The following is a 14,621-nucleotide window of genomic DNA, read 5'->3' on the forward strand; positions in this document are numbered from 1 at the left end:
CATTTGTTCCTAGAGATGGAAGGTCCTGAGTTCAAATCTATTGTCAGACAATTCCCAGCTGTGTGACCCTGGGCAAAGAACTTGACCTCCATTGCCTAGCCCTTACTAGTCTAATGCCTTGAAACCAATACACAGTATTGATTCTAAACTAGAAGGTAAGTGTTTAGTTTCTTCTCATCCATTTGTAAGAATAGAAACAAAGAAGAGATCTTGAGGAACTGAAAGAAAAATCAATCAGCAAGCATTTATTAAGCCCCTACTGTCTGTCAGGCCCAGTGCTAGATTCTAAAAAATGAAACCATCATTCAACCTTCAAAAAGCTTACATTCTACAACTTGAATGTACACAGTAAAGCACTCAAGAATGTTGTTCAGTTGTTTCTGAGTCTTCATGACTCCTTTTGAGGTTTTCTTGTTAAAGATACTAGAGTGATTTGCCATTTCCTTTTTCAGATCATTTTACAAATGAGGAAACTGAGGCAAACAGGGTTGAATTTTGTACTGAGGATCACATAGCTGTTAAATGTATGAGGCCAGATTTGAACTCAAGAAGATGAATCTTACTGACTTCAGGCTTGGCACTCTGACCCCAGCTTCACCTGGCTGACAAATCCAGGAATGGTCAACTCCTACCCAAACTCAGAGCCAGCCACCCCTTCTCTCTTTGATGGGCTTCTCACTTCCCCTCTTTGGTCAGCTCCTCCATGCAACACCATAGTCCTTGAGCCTACTATAATTTACCTGTTGGCATACTGCCTTTATTTAGAATGAAACAATAGAAAAAGCACTGCACAGAATCTTAGAAGTTATCTAGTCCCATTGCTTTATTTTATAGAAAAAGAAAATGAACCAAAGTTAAGTAATTTGCCATACATAGGTCACACAGTTAGTAAGTAGTATTAATCCAAGACTAGCGCCAAAGTCTCCTCACTCCCAACCATGTGTTCTTTCCACTTGTTAAATTTTAAAAAGTGAAATTTCATTCTGCTCTATTGTGGCAAATACACTTTTAGGCAGAGAAGTTCTTGTCACCCTACTAGGCTATCTGGGAGGGGAAATGATTTTCCTCATTTCCCATCTGAAAATAAAAACCAAGGAGAAAAATACGTCTGTATACATCAGACTCCAATGACATTAGAGTTCTATAACCAAGGCTTCCTCTCACTGATGGAGCTGGGGATGAGGCTTCAACTTGGGGAACCCAACTGAGGGAGGGGGGAACCTTCCCAGTATTCTCTATGCCATAAGCTGGCCTTCTCCCCGATATAAGTTCATTTTGTTCCAGAGGATTGTGGTATCACAGAAACCAATACTCTCACCAGACAGCCATATACTCCCCCATCTGGGAAAGAGACTGAACAAAAGGGCAGGTCACAGGACCTGTGGGCCTCAAGGTCATCTTCTGATCCAGAAGTCCAAGGACTTCTTTTGTTCTGAATAGTCTCATAGTGGGATCTAACCAACCAGTGATCAGGCTATTTCCGGGCTCCTCCTCAGATGGGGATAAAAATATCAGGAGATAAGGGGAAGTGGGTATTGCTTGCCATCCATTATGTGAGATTATTTTGATTCTCTTCCTAAACTCTGGCTCCTTCCCACAGCCTTCTTTCCTTTTCCTTCCCTTCCCTCCCCCACTCGGCTCCTGATGCTACCCTCTTTCTGGCTAGTGGTGAAACAGCAGATTAGACAATGTGACTTCTCTGGTCCCTAAAAAGGTTATCAGCAAAGAGTCCATAGACTAAAAAAATTTGGAGCAGGACCAGGGACATGCCCAGAAACCATAAAGGAAAGCCCCCAAGTTGTCTCCAGCACTTTCTATAATATCATAGACCCCACAGTGATCCCTTCAGCCCCTCAACTTCTTGGCCGAAAATAGAGCAGTGATATTTGCTGTTTAAGAATGATACAATAGGGGTTAATAACCGCAGCAAGCTAGTGTTCAATATACCCAAAGATCCCAGCTTTTGGAACAAGAATTCACTATTTGACAAAAAAAAATGCTCAGAAAATTGGAAAACACTATGGGAAAAATCAGGTTTAGATAAACATGTCACACTCTATACTAAAGAAATTCAAAATGGGTAAATGACTTAAATATAAAGAATAAAATCATAAATAAATTAGGTGAACATAGAATAGCGTACCTGTCACATCTGTGGGAAAGGAAGGAATTTAACACCAAGCAAGAGAAAGAGAATATTACAAAATGTAAAATGAATGATTTTGATTACATCAAATTAAAAAGGTTTTGTACAAACAAAACCAATGCAACCAAGATTAAAAGGAAAGCAACAAACTAGGGGAAAATTTATAATGAAACTCTCTGACAAATATTTAATTTCCCAAATATATAAGTAACTAAGTCAAATTTACAAAAAAATCAAACCATTCCCTAATCAACAAGTAGTCAAGGGATATGAATAGGCAGTTCTCCGATGAAAAAATCAAAACTATCAATAAGCACATGAAAAAGCGTTCTAAATCCCTCCTGATTAGAGAGATGCAAATCAAAACAACTTTGAGGTACCACCTCACACCTAGCAGATTGGCCAATATGACAGCAAGGGAAAGTGATGAATGTTGGAGGGGATGTGGCAAAATTGGGACACTAATACACTACTGGTGTATTTGTGAATCAATCTAGCCATTCTGAAAGGCAATATAGAATTATGTGCAAAGGGCTTTAAAAGAATGCCTGCCCTTTGATCCAGTCATACCACTGCTGAGTTTGTACCCCAAAGACAAAATAAAGAAAAATGTTTGTACAAAAATATTTATAACTGCACTCTTTGTGGTGGCCAAAAATTGGAAAATGAGGGGATGTCCATTGATTGGGGAATGACTGAACAAATTGTGGTATATGATGGTGATTAAATACTATTGTGCTGAAAGGAATGATGGACTGGAGGATTTCTATATGAACTGGAAAGATCTCCATGAACTGATGCAGAGCAAAAGGAGAAGAACCAGGAAAACATTGTACACAAAGACTGAAACATTGTGGTGCAATCAAATGTAACAGACTTCTCTACTAGCAGCAATGCAATGGTCCAGGAAACACCTAGGAACTTATGAGAAAGAATGCTATCCACATCCAGAGAAAGAACTGTGGGAGAAGAAACCCCAAAGAAAAACATATGATCAATCACATGGTTTGATGGGGATGTGATTGGTATTTTTATGTTAAAAGTTCACTCATTGCAAATATGAATAACAAGAATGGGAGACTCAAACTCTGGTTAGTTCAGAAAACAGAAAAAGTTTTATTTGAAGAAGTGGTTTAGGGTGGTATAATAGCCTAATAGCTAGTGGAATAGGCTGGGTGCTAATCAGGTAGCCTTATGGCTGATGGACAAACACAGGGGCTAGTAGACTCCAAAGAGTGGAGCTTCCACCATGGCATGGCAGCTTCCACACCCTATGGACCAGAGTGGGTATATTTATTGGGGTCTGGTGTCTTAGCATCTCCCTTTCCAAACTCAGATGGAGATATGTCATAGGGAACAAGGAGCATGCACAAGATTGGAGGCCTCAGTGCACAGGTTCCATGTTCCTCCATTGTCTCCCTTGTCATCATTTGTCAGGGAGAGGTCTTGATGCCCTTCCAGAGTGGGAGCATGGGGAGGGGATACAGTACATTGGAGGACCACTATAGGGAATTAATTATTTCTAAGAACAATATAAGCAATGAATAAAAAAAATGGACACAAAGCTGATCTGGTCCACAGAGTGAATAACTAAACAATCTACAATTTATTTTTTTAATGCTGAAACTGCAGGCATTGCAGTTGATGATTAACTAGAGCTAACTAGTGAGAAATGTAAGATTTTAGAGTGTGAGGATCCCTTTCCTATTATTACCCCCTTCTGCTCACTGCCAATCCACATCACTAGCATTTAGCGCACTGCAGGACACATGGTAAATATTTAACAAATATTTATTGAATTGAAATAATGTCAACAAATACATCTTAGGCACTGGTCTTTGTGTTGGGGATACAAAGAGGAAACAAATTCCAGTCCTCATAAAGCTTTAATTTCTAATGCAGTAGGAGGAACATGGCATGTATACAGATAAATAATTTATATTCACACACATACATAAAGTGAATCCATAGAGTATACCTACCTGATTGGCTCCAAGTAGGTACTATAGGTGCTATTAACTCAACATAGCCAAAATGGAACTCATTCTACTTCCCACCAAATCCTTACCTTCTTCCTGACTTCACTATTTTTCATGACAACACTGGCCCCCTTCCAGGCATAACCTAGAAGTCATTCTTTCCTCATGCCTCTCTCTCTCGCCCCTCCCATCTCAATAGCTATGAGGCTAGTGGATTCTTCCTCCATGATATGTCTTGCCTCCATCCCCTTCTCTCCACTCCAGCTTAATTTAGGCCCTCATTACTTCTTTATTGGGCCATTTTAATACCCCCTAATTTGTCTCTCTGCCTCAGCCTCTCTCCCCATCCATATGATACAGGATAAAAGATAAACTCACAGAAATCAAAGCCTTTCTATATATTACTAACAAAACCCAGTAAGAAGAGTTAGAAAATGAAGTTCAATTTAAAATAAATGTAGACAATCTAGAATACTGGGGGTTTTTTTCTGCCAAGACAGAGGACACAAGAACTATATGAACACAATAAAAAACCTTTTTCACACAAATAAAGACAGATTTAAAGAAGTGGAAATATACTAATTGCTGATGGGTAGGCTGAGTCAATATAATAAAAGTGACAATGCTACCTAAATTAATCTACTTGTCTAGTGTCATACAATAAAAGTAGCAAAGAATTATTATTAGAGCTTATTATATTATTATATATAACTTATTAGATATGTATAGATAGATATGGATATAGACATAGATATGTAACAGCAGCAGCTAGGTAGGCACAGTGGATAGAATGCCAAGCCTGGAGTTAGTAGGACCTGGGTTCAAATCTATCTTCAAGATATTTCCTAGCTGAGTGACCCTGAGCAAGTCACTTAACCCCATGTGCCTACCCTTACCACTCTTCTTCCTTAAAATAGATATTTAGTCTGGATTCTAAGACAGAAGTTAAGGGTTTGTTTAAAAAATAACAAAATGTCAAGAATATCAATGCAACCAATGAAAAGAAAAATGTGAAGGAAGGAGGCCTTCTTGTACCAGATCTCAAACTATACCATAAAGTGCTAATCATCCCCCAAACCATCCTTTTAGAGAACTACCAAAGTGAGATTCCTAAAGCATAGGTTTGACTATGTTACTCTTCCATTCAAGATCTGGTGACTCCCTCTTACTGCTAGGATAAAATCCAGTTTGTTTAGCTTCTGTAATCTTTCACAATCTGGATTGCTTTTCCAGACTTATACAGATCACTCCTTCCCCCTCAACTCCACATTCTAGCAAACTAGCCTACATAATGACTATCTTTTATACTCACACATCTTTCTCTGTTCTATTTCGAAGGCTGTTGCCCATATGTGGGAATGCCCTCTGCTTAGCAAAATACCTATTTTCTTTCAAAGCTCAACTCCATTGCTACGCCCTTCAGGAATCCTGCCCTGCTATTCTCTCTTCCTCTAAGCTTTCTCTAAACTCTTAAACTTTTTGCTAAAACTTTCCTCTTGGAATTTGTTTTTGGGGAAGTTTTTGGAGGCAAGATATCTGTTTTGTATCTATATATGTATCATTTCTTTCTAATAAAGGCTCCTTGATTAATTTTTATCTTTGTAAATGCTGTGCCTAATACAATGTCTGGCACTTACTCGGTGTTAAATAAGTGCTTGCTTGTTTGTTTGGATTGAATAGTGGGCAATCAACTTGAGAAGTTTGGCAGGAAATATATAAAGGGGATATGGAATTCCCAGTATGGGTATTCTTTCCATTGATGTAGATGTTGGGAGTTCCCAGAATGGAGTTGTAGAAGAGCAACTCATCTGCAATTTATAGTCTAAAAGAGTCACCTGCAGCATTCAAAGGCAAAGAGACTTGCCCAACATCACAGTTGGTATGTCCCAGAAGCAGGACATGAACCTAAGTCTTCTGGACTCCAAATCTGGCCCTCTCTATCCACCATGCCATGTTGCCCCTTATGATATATTTTCTTTGTTGTGCAATCATTTTGCAGTCTTTTTTTTTTACAGTTCTTTGAGTATTTTATTTATAAATGTACATTTACTATAAAGCTGTTACAATTTAGACAATCTTTTACTACTCTTCAGAGGCATTTTAAGTATGGTTCCAGGCAGAAGAGCAATAAGGGTCCCACAAATAGGAAGTATCTAAAGTCTGGATTTGAACCCAGGACCTCTTGTCTCTAGGGCTGGCTCTCAATCCACCAAGCCACCTGTTCAGAAGCATTTTGTAATGAATATTGTAAATGATGAGCCAGCCTAGCACAGTAATTATTATTCTGAATGGTCTTGGATATGATTTGAAATACAGTCATGTCCAATTCTTTGTGACCCCATTTTGGGTTTTCTTGGCAGAGATATTGAAGTGGTTTGCCATTTCCCTTTCCAGCTCATTTTTCAGATGAAGAAACCAAGGCAAAGGGGGTTATTTGACTTGCCCAAGGTCACACACTTAGTCTCTAAAGCCAGATTTGAACTCAGGAAGATGACTCTTCCTGACTCCAAGCCTGGCACTCTCTCCATCATGCCATCTAGCTGCCCTATATATATTTTAACTTATCATTTAAAAGCAAAACAGCAGCAACAACAACAATGTCCTAATCAAGCGTTTACCTGCTCCCTCCTCAGTCGGAGCTTATAGACTCATAGAATATTAAAGCTTGACAGATGCGGGTCGAGGGAACCTTAGACATTATCTAGTTCAGCCCCTTTATTTTACAGATGAGGAAAATACGATTTGGGCAACTTAAATGCTTGGCTCAGTCACACACAAAGCAAGCAAGGGCCAGGAAATGATCCTCAGGCCAGCGTCCCCTTTAGGTCTGTTGATCAATAACTTCCCAGGACACTTTTCTATTAATGTAGTCATTCCCTCTTTGTCGATTTCAATGTGGTCGGGATGCTCTAGTCACTGGGGACAAACCACTCTCCAAGTGAAATAGCGCAGATGTATCAAATTCGATCTCCTGGTGCCCCCTAGTGTCGTAAAGGTAGATCGTCAGGGAATGTCAAATTCACCTGAAAGAACTCCGGGCAGGGATGTATCCAGGCAGGGATGGAATGGTGAGTGTTTACCCACGGGCTCTGAAGGTGGCAAGTAGCCCAAGACATATTGTTTAATCTTCATTAACAGTTTCTCCATCTCTTTAAGTCTAGGCAGTCAGTAAAACAATAACTCAAACTTTGATTTATAGAATTGGCGGATTTCTGAGGTGTAAATGCTCGCATTGAAGATTTAACAATTGGCTCCAGAACCAGTTGGAGATGGCTTTAGAACCTCCCTGTGCCGTATAGATTCCCCTTCCTAACTGACCCTTTCCTTTCCATCCTCTCTTCCCCCATACACTCATCCATTCTCATGGTTTTAATGGTCACCTTTAGGCACCTAACCCTCAAACTCATACCCCCTAAAATCGACTTCCTTCATATATTCATAGATTTTTCAGAGCTAGAAGGGACCTTATAGAGTCTCTAGTCCAATCCTTTTAACTTCCAGATCAGACAAATGAGGCTCAGGGTGACTTGCTGGAGGTCACTTGGCTAGACAGTGGGGAACTGGAATCTGGACCTCTGGATGCCCAGGGTAGTACTCTAATAATAACGATGATGATTATGACTAGCACAGATAGAGAGCTTTGAAGTTTACGAAGCACTTTCAATATATTATCTTATTTGATCCTCATAATAATCCTTTTGAGTCGGGTGTTATTATTATTATCCCCATTCTAAAGATGAGGAAACCCAGTGAGTTAAGTGGTTTTCCTGAGGCCACACAGCTAAGAGTCTGATGCCAAAAATGTCTGTCTGTCTCCCACAATGATGACAATAATAATACCTCACATTTATATAGCATTTTAAGGTTTGCAAAGCACTTTATAAATATTACCTCTTTTGATTGTCAAAACTCTGGGAGGTAGGTATTATTATTATCCTTATTATTATAGGTAAGAAAACTAAAACCTCTAGAAGTTAAGGGACTTGTCCAGGGTCACATAGCTAGTAAGCACCTAAGAAAGAATCTGACCTCAGTTCCAAAATTCCATTCACTATTTCACTGAGCTCTATTGACAGAATACTGATCTCCTACTGAATAGACTTACCTGTATGTCTCGCTGTCATCTTGAGTTTAATGTGTCCCAAACTAAACTGCTTGTTTCCCCCATGAACTATACCATAAATTCCAAAACCTCCAAAAACAGCATAAACTCCATAGCCCCATTAATTTCTCCCATAAAGCTACTCATCTTTCTGTTTTTGTTTGTAGGATCCTTATTTCCCTCTTCACTGAGACTTTAGATCTCGCAATCATCTGACTTTTCCCTGTTGACTTGGATTTCAGAGTCAATTCCTTGACTATGGGGTGGGCAAAAATGAAATGACTGAGGAAACAATATTTTGATATTCCAAGCATATTGATTTATTAAGCAATGCATAGAAATTGTTCAACAAATTAAGGACTAGGCCCCTTCCTCAGTTTAGGGCTGGACTTCAAATACAGGGGAGACAGACTTTTATACATTAAAAACAATTCATCAAGTATTGCCAATTAATTCAAAGGAAACAATGAAATATTAGGTAATCTGATTTGTAATTGGATGAAAGATTTGAGACTTTCCAAGTTGGGAAGGGGAAAACGAAAAGGTTTAATTCCCTGAATTCAGAAAAAGAGGTTTCCCATTAACTCCAAGTGTTTGTAAACAATCAAAAGAACATAGAAACAATAACAGATCAATTAGCATGAGGTCAGTTTTCAAACATATAGGATGCTTAAGATGTTTAATTGTGAGAAAATTCCTTGCTTTAATCTTCAGATCCGTCTGGGTCTCTGGTCAGCATAAACTAGTCCTAGGTCCTTAGTTAAGGGTCTCTGAGCAGGGAGAGGTGGTCCAGTTTCCCATCCAATGCAAGACTAGGTTAAAACAAGACAATAAGATTTTCTCCTGATTTTCACAATTGAATAAAGTTTTCTTTGGAGACAGAAATTGGACTAACCCTAATTGAATAGAAACTAAGGTAGTTCCAGAATTGAATCACAAGATCGAGTCAGTGTGGTTCACTCAATTCCTACAATTAACCACTTGCTGTCCTAATCTCCTGCAATTCCTTCCACTTTCCTCACCTATTATTATAAGCACACATTTATCTAGTACTTTGAGGAGTTCAATAGGCTTTACTCACATCAGCTCTGTGAGGTTGGTAATGTGGCATTAATATCTTCATCTTTGCCCATTATATAAAAGTCTCTATGACCTTATAGATTATATAGTTCCCTCTGTTAGAGATCATAACTCATCCATGTCTGCCTATCTTGTGTGACTCTTGCTCATTTTCCCACAGCTTTACCATGGGGGTATACTGTGCCTTCCTCAATTTCTCCAGAAATCAAGAGGGCAACAAAAGAGCACTCTGGCAGTTTTCCTGGAATCCCTCAACCTCACTACATGACCAACCCATCTTCTCTTCCTAACCTAAATTTCCTCAACAATATCTTTTACTTTTGTTCTTCCAAGTTCTTCATTGGCTATATGTTGTAGACTTCTTCTGCCCACAATGCATCTCTCTATTTCTGTGTGATACACAATTTAATTTTTTTGGGTTGTTGTCTGTTGAAGTCCATGTCTCATTGCTATATAATGACTCCAACAGAATGTTTGTGTTAAAAAAAATGAATCTTACTGGTTGTCTTTCAATAGCCACTTCATGTTTTTTATCTCCTAAGCAGAATCAGAATGATGCAGGAGATACACCATATTTGAAGTTAAGAAGACATGGATTTTAATCCCACCTCATATACTTGCTAGCTGTATGACCCTAGACAAGTCATTTAACTCTTTAAAACCCCTAAGTTCATAAATATTTGGCAAATCACAAAGTAGAGAAATGTATACTTATGGATGTTATTAAATACTTTGATAGAGGAATTCTACCAAATAGTCTGAGAGAATTTCTTTGTGGATAGTGAGGTCTTACCTGTGTTGCTATCTGAAGAGATATGTAGTTACTACTACTGAAATAACTAACTACTACTAGAGATGGAACCATTCAAAAGAGTTTGAAAGCCTAACAATTATGATAAGGAATTATTTGAATAATAAATGATAACCAAAAATCAGGGATTGTCCCTTCCTCCCTCTCCTCCCTTCCTCACCCCTTTCTCCCTCCCTTTATAATTGCTTCTTTTGTTGGTTTTTATTAATCAGCTCAGGGTGAGTTTTATGATGTCTCAAATAAAATGCTCTTTCTCTTCTTTAAGATTAAGTAAGGGGTTTATTGGGGAAAGAAAGGAAAGATAAGAAATGGAGGGAAAGAGGGTTTGGAGTTTCCCTAATACTAGAATAAGTCTTAGGTTAGAGAATGGTGGAATATAGCTTAATTTAGGAAAATGGGCTAATAAGTCTGGAAGTTCAGTCACTATGTCACAGCAGAGAAATCAGAGAGAGCTGGACTTTTGTCCTCCTTTGTTTCTGTCTCCAAGCCAAGAGACTTCTGTCCTTTCTGTCTCCAAAAGCCAAAGAGAGTCCTGACTTTTCTGTATTCAAAGCCAAAGACGTCAGACTTTAGTTGGTCTGATCCCCTTCTTCTAACAGTTTCTCCTGGTCACATTCCAAACAGAATGTTCTCGTTTGAATGACAGGTCAGCAGTTCCAGCTACTCCAGCTCCTGTTGCAACCCATTGCTAATTTCTCACTTCCACACTGTCTACACAAGAAAGCCCACGTGGGTGAAAAATTCTTATTGATCAGATTATGGCAATCATTTGAGCAAACTTTCTATAGAGTGCATTTAGAAGTATATGTATACAGGACAGACAGAATGAATAGATAATAATTTAGGACTGATATTGAACAGGAGGGAGTAGACTGGATTACTTTGAGCAAATTTCAAAGCTTTCTTAATTTTATAAAGGAAGAAAGGCACAAAATCTTAAAACTTGGAACTTAAAGAATATGTACTACTGTGGAACTTCCCTGAGTGCCTGAGGCTTCCTCATCCTGGCACATCCCTCCACCAGACTGGCTCCCTTCTCCTATTGGTGAATTCCTTTTGGAACCTCCTTTAGAGGAATTAGCACAAACTGATTGGGCTTCATTACTCTCCAAATTGTGCTTGTGTTTGTGACTCACAACCATTTCTCAGCTCTCTTCTCCCCTCTGAACTTTTCCTCAGGTCCATGGAACATGCCTTGCCATTTGGCCCTTGTCTCCCATTGGTAAGTTTCTTCTGGGTCTCCATTTTGAAATGGGGCCAAGTCAACCAAATTTCATTCCTTCCCCTCCCAGCTGTGCTTCTGACTCTTCAGACCTAGCCAAACTATTCACTTTCTATTTTTTATCTCTCTTCTCTGTTATCTTCCTTTAGTAAACTCCTAGAAGGTATGACTGGCATCTTATGATACTTTCATGTACTTTGCCTGTATCCACCTTCATTGTCTTATCTTCTGCCTTTTGTCTGCTACCATGATGAACTGTCTTTTTCTTTTCTTTTCTTTTTTTTGCTTTACTTATGTTAAATCTTGGTCTCTCAAAACAGTCTAAGGTGATGGAGCTGAGTGTCAGACAATAGTTTTATTAGAAATGAAGCTGGGATCTAGCTGAATAGTGTGTTATCCCAAACTTGCCCTTGGGCAAAGTAACCAAACACAATGTAAATACAAAACAAACATTTTCCAAGGTAACTTGTATGTAGCACCTCCTATGTGCTAAACACTTTATGTTCTCATTTGATCCTAAAAATCCTGGTAGGTGGATGCTATAATGGTCCTCATCTGGACACCAAGGTAAACAGAATTTAAGTGACTTGTCCAGGGTCACTCAAATAGTAAGTGTCTGAAGTCAGAATTGAACTTAGGTGTTCCTGACTCAAAGCCAGGGATTTGAACCACCAATAGGGATGGAGAGAATTAGTGCTACTTTTCTGACTCTACTTCTGGATCAGTGGCCCTGGAGAACCCTACAGAAAAAGAGCTTCTAAAAGGAGACTATCTGGAATACCTATACAATTGCAGCCACACTCTTCCTTAAACTTTCTGGCTAGGTTTTTCTTTTTGCTGAAAAGCCAGTTCTGCCCCAGAATCACAAAGCAGGGTCAGTCATATAATCAAACTGCATTAGGAATTGTCCTTCCTTAGCCTTCATGATGCAATGAAGTTATTCTCTACATGAAGGTCATGAAACTCCGTTGTGAAAACTCCAGTGACACCATCAGTGCTCACATTTTCCCACACTGAACTAATGAGTGCCTCATAATTGTTTTTGCCACCATTCTCTCTCCTATTCTGTGTCCTTTGCCTCCCCAGCATATTTTTTCAAATCTCTCTTATCATACTCTACCGCAAAATAAGCAAAGGAGTCTTTCTTTAGCCCCTCATAAAAAGGAAAAAGGGCTGAAATTATAGTGGGCACATTCATAAAACTCACACTTTAAGCTCTAGCCAACAGGTTTAGTTATTGAATAATCCATTCAATTAGTTTTAATAGAATCTGCACCGTATTGTGATATCTGATTCTGCCTAATGCTTATGGGAGATTCCCCCATCATCAACATGTAAACCCCATTTGGAAGAGAGGGGCATTAGGTTACATAATCACTCCCTACTCCCTTCTTAAAATAGGGAGGGGAAGGGAAGGTGAAAGGAAAAACAGGTGCCAGAATTGCTTCCTTTGGCTAGTTTTTTTTTTCTTAAGTGACAACGCAAGATTAAAAAATGAATATTTTAATTTTAATTAATATGCCTAAATTTTTTATTTTAATGCCTAGATTTAAATTAAAATGCCTAGAATTTTTCATGGTGGAAACAATACAAATGATTAGAAAACTTTATATTAAATCATCTTTCTTCCCATAAGAGGAAAAAATATAATTTTTATCTGAATTAATCAAATCAACTAATAGTTGGGTACATATTGTCTTTCCTTGTCAATATGAATAAAAATCATGTTCAGCTCTGATTAGCTTGAGAAATGAAAGGCATGGAATAGGTCTGAGCACAAAAGTGGGGAAGTCAAATTGAAGTTTATTTCTGAAATATTTCTGCCTCAAAACCTTGTGGTTATAAGATTATAGGCCTAGGAGAGGAAAGGACTTCAGAAACCATGATATTATACCTCATCCTGGATTTATTTATCCAGCCTATTTGAAACGACAGTGAAAGGCATGATTAAATTTAAGTAAACAAAAAAAAGCAAAAAAAATCCCTCCCCTTTTGAAGGCATGCCCCCCATTTATACTGCAAGATCACAATGTCCCAATCTGGGACAGAAGCAGACCCCCTAGCCCTGTATGGGCAAACCTATAGCATACATGTCAGAGAGGGATTCTCTCTTTCCCCTCTCCACCATGCCTGAGGACATTTCTCTCATTACCCACCCCCTGCCTAGCAGCCCAACAAAAGAGCTTACTCCTTCCCCTGTCTGGGGTAAGGCAGGGGGCTTACATGCTACATAAGAGTTGCAGTTTGGGCACTTGGTCTCTAAAAAGTTCACCATCACTGCTCTAGCCTATGTTTCAGAAAGGGACCAATGCCTTTAATTCCACTAGAAAAACCTTCTTCTTTTTCTGCCTTTAGCATACCCTTACAATGAAGAATCTGTTCAGTTATGATCCTAAAACATAACTCAAATAAATGGAACTCTAAGCCATTGCTTGTTCAAGGGTCAAGAATTTTATCTTGTAAATTTCTAAGAAAATTGCCCTCAAGGCTGTAACTTTTCCACGATGATCTCCAGGTGAAATTGAATACAAGTTTTGATGATCTCTAGCCTTAAACATTGTTGTAAATAAATCAGAATTTACCCTGTACCCTTAAAAAAGAAAATTTTGTGAGTTCTGGGATTTTATCATCAAAAATATCATTAAGGAGAATATATTGCTATCTGCTTTGCTTCTACACCTTAAGGATTTTGGAACTTTTCATGTGATTGCACCTAAAATTTTTAATATGTATTATCTTCATAATTAGAATGTGAGTTTCTTGAGAGCAAAGGTCAGTTACTTTTCTATTTGTATCACAGTGCAATGCACATAGTAAGCACTTAATAGATTTTTATTTATTCATGTTGTATAAAAGAAAGCAGACTATAACCCTGTCAGCATCATCACTGCTATTAAGGGTGATTATGATGATTTACCAGCATTTATCATATGCCAATGGGAAATCTGACCCTTCTGAAACTCCTTCCCTAGAACAGCTGACAGCTTCATTTATTTTTTACATTAAACATACTAATTGACCAAGACATCTCTCAGGAACTTCTTTTCCCCACAACCAGTCTGTGTTTGAGCATGCTCAATGATGATGGCTAGTCAAAGGAAGAAAACCTTCCCCAAGTCCTAGGATGGGGAAGAGATAGCATCATTCTTTTTATAAAAAAACAAAACGAAATATTACTTTTTGTCCTCCAACAGCCCTTAAGAGAGAAGGGAAAGGACTAGGCAAACAGGGCTAACTTGTCAGGGTCACACATCTAGGACATTTCTGAGAACAGATTTGAA

This window comes from Monodelphis domestica, chromosome 1 (assembly GCF_027887165.1).
Source record: "Monodelphis domestica isolate mMonDom1 chromosome 1, mMonDom1.pri, whole genome shotgun sequence".
NCBI lineage: Eukaryota > Metazoa > Chordata > Mammalia > Didelphimorphia > Didelphidae > Monodelphis > Monodelphis domestica.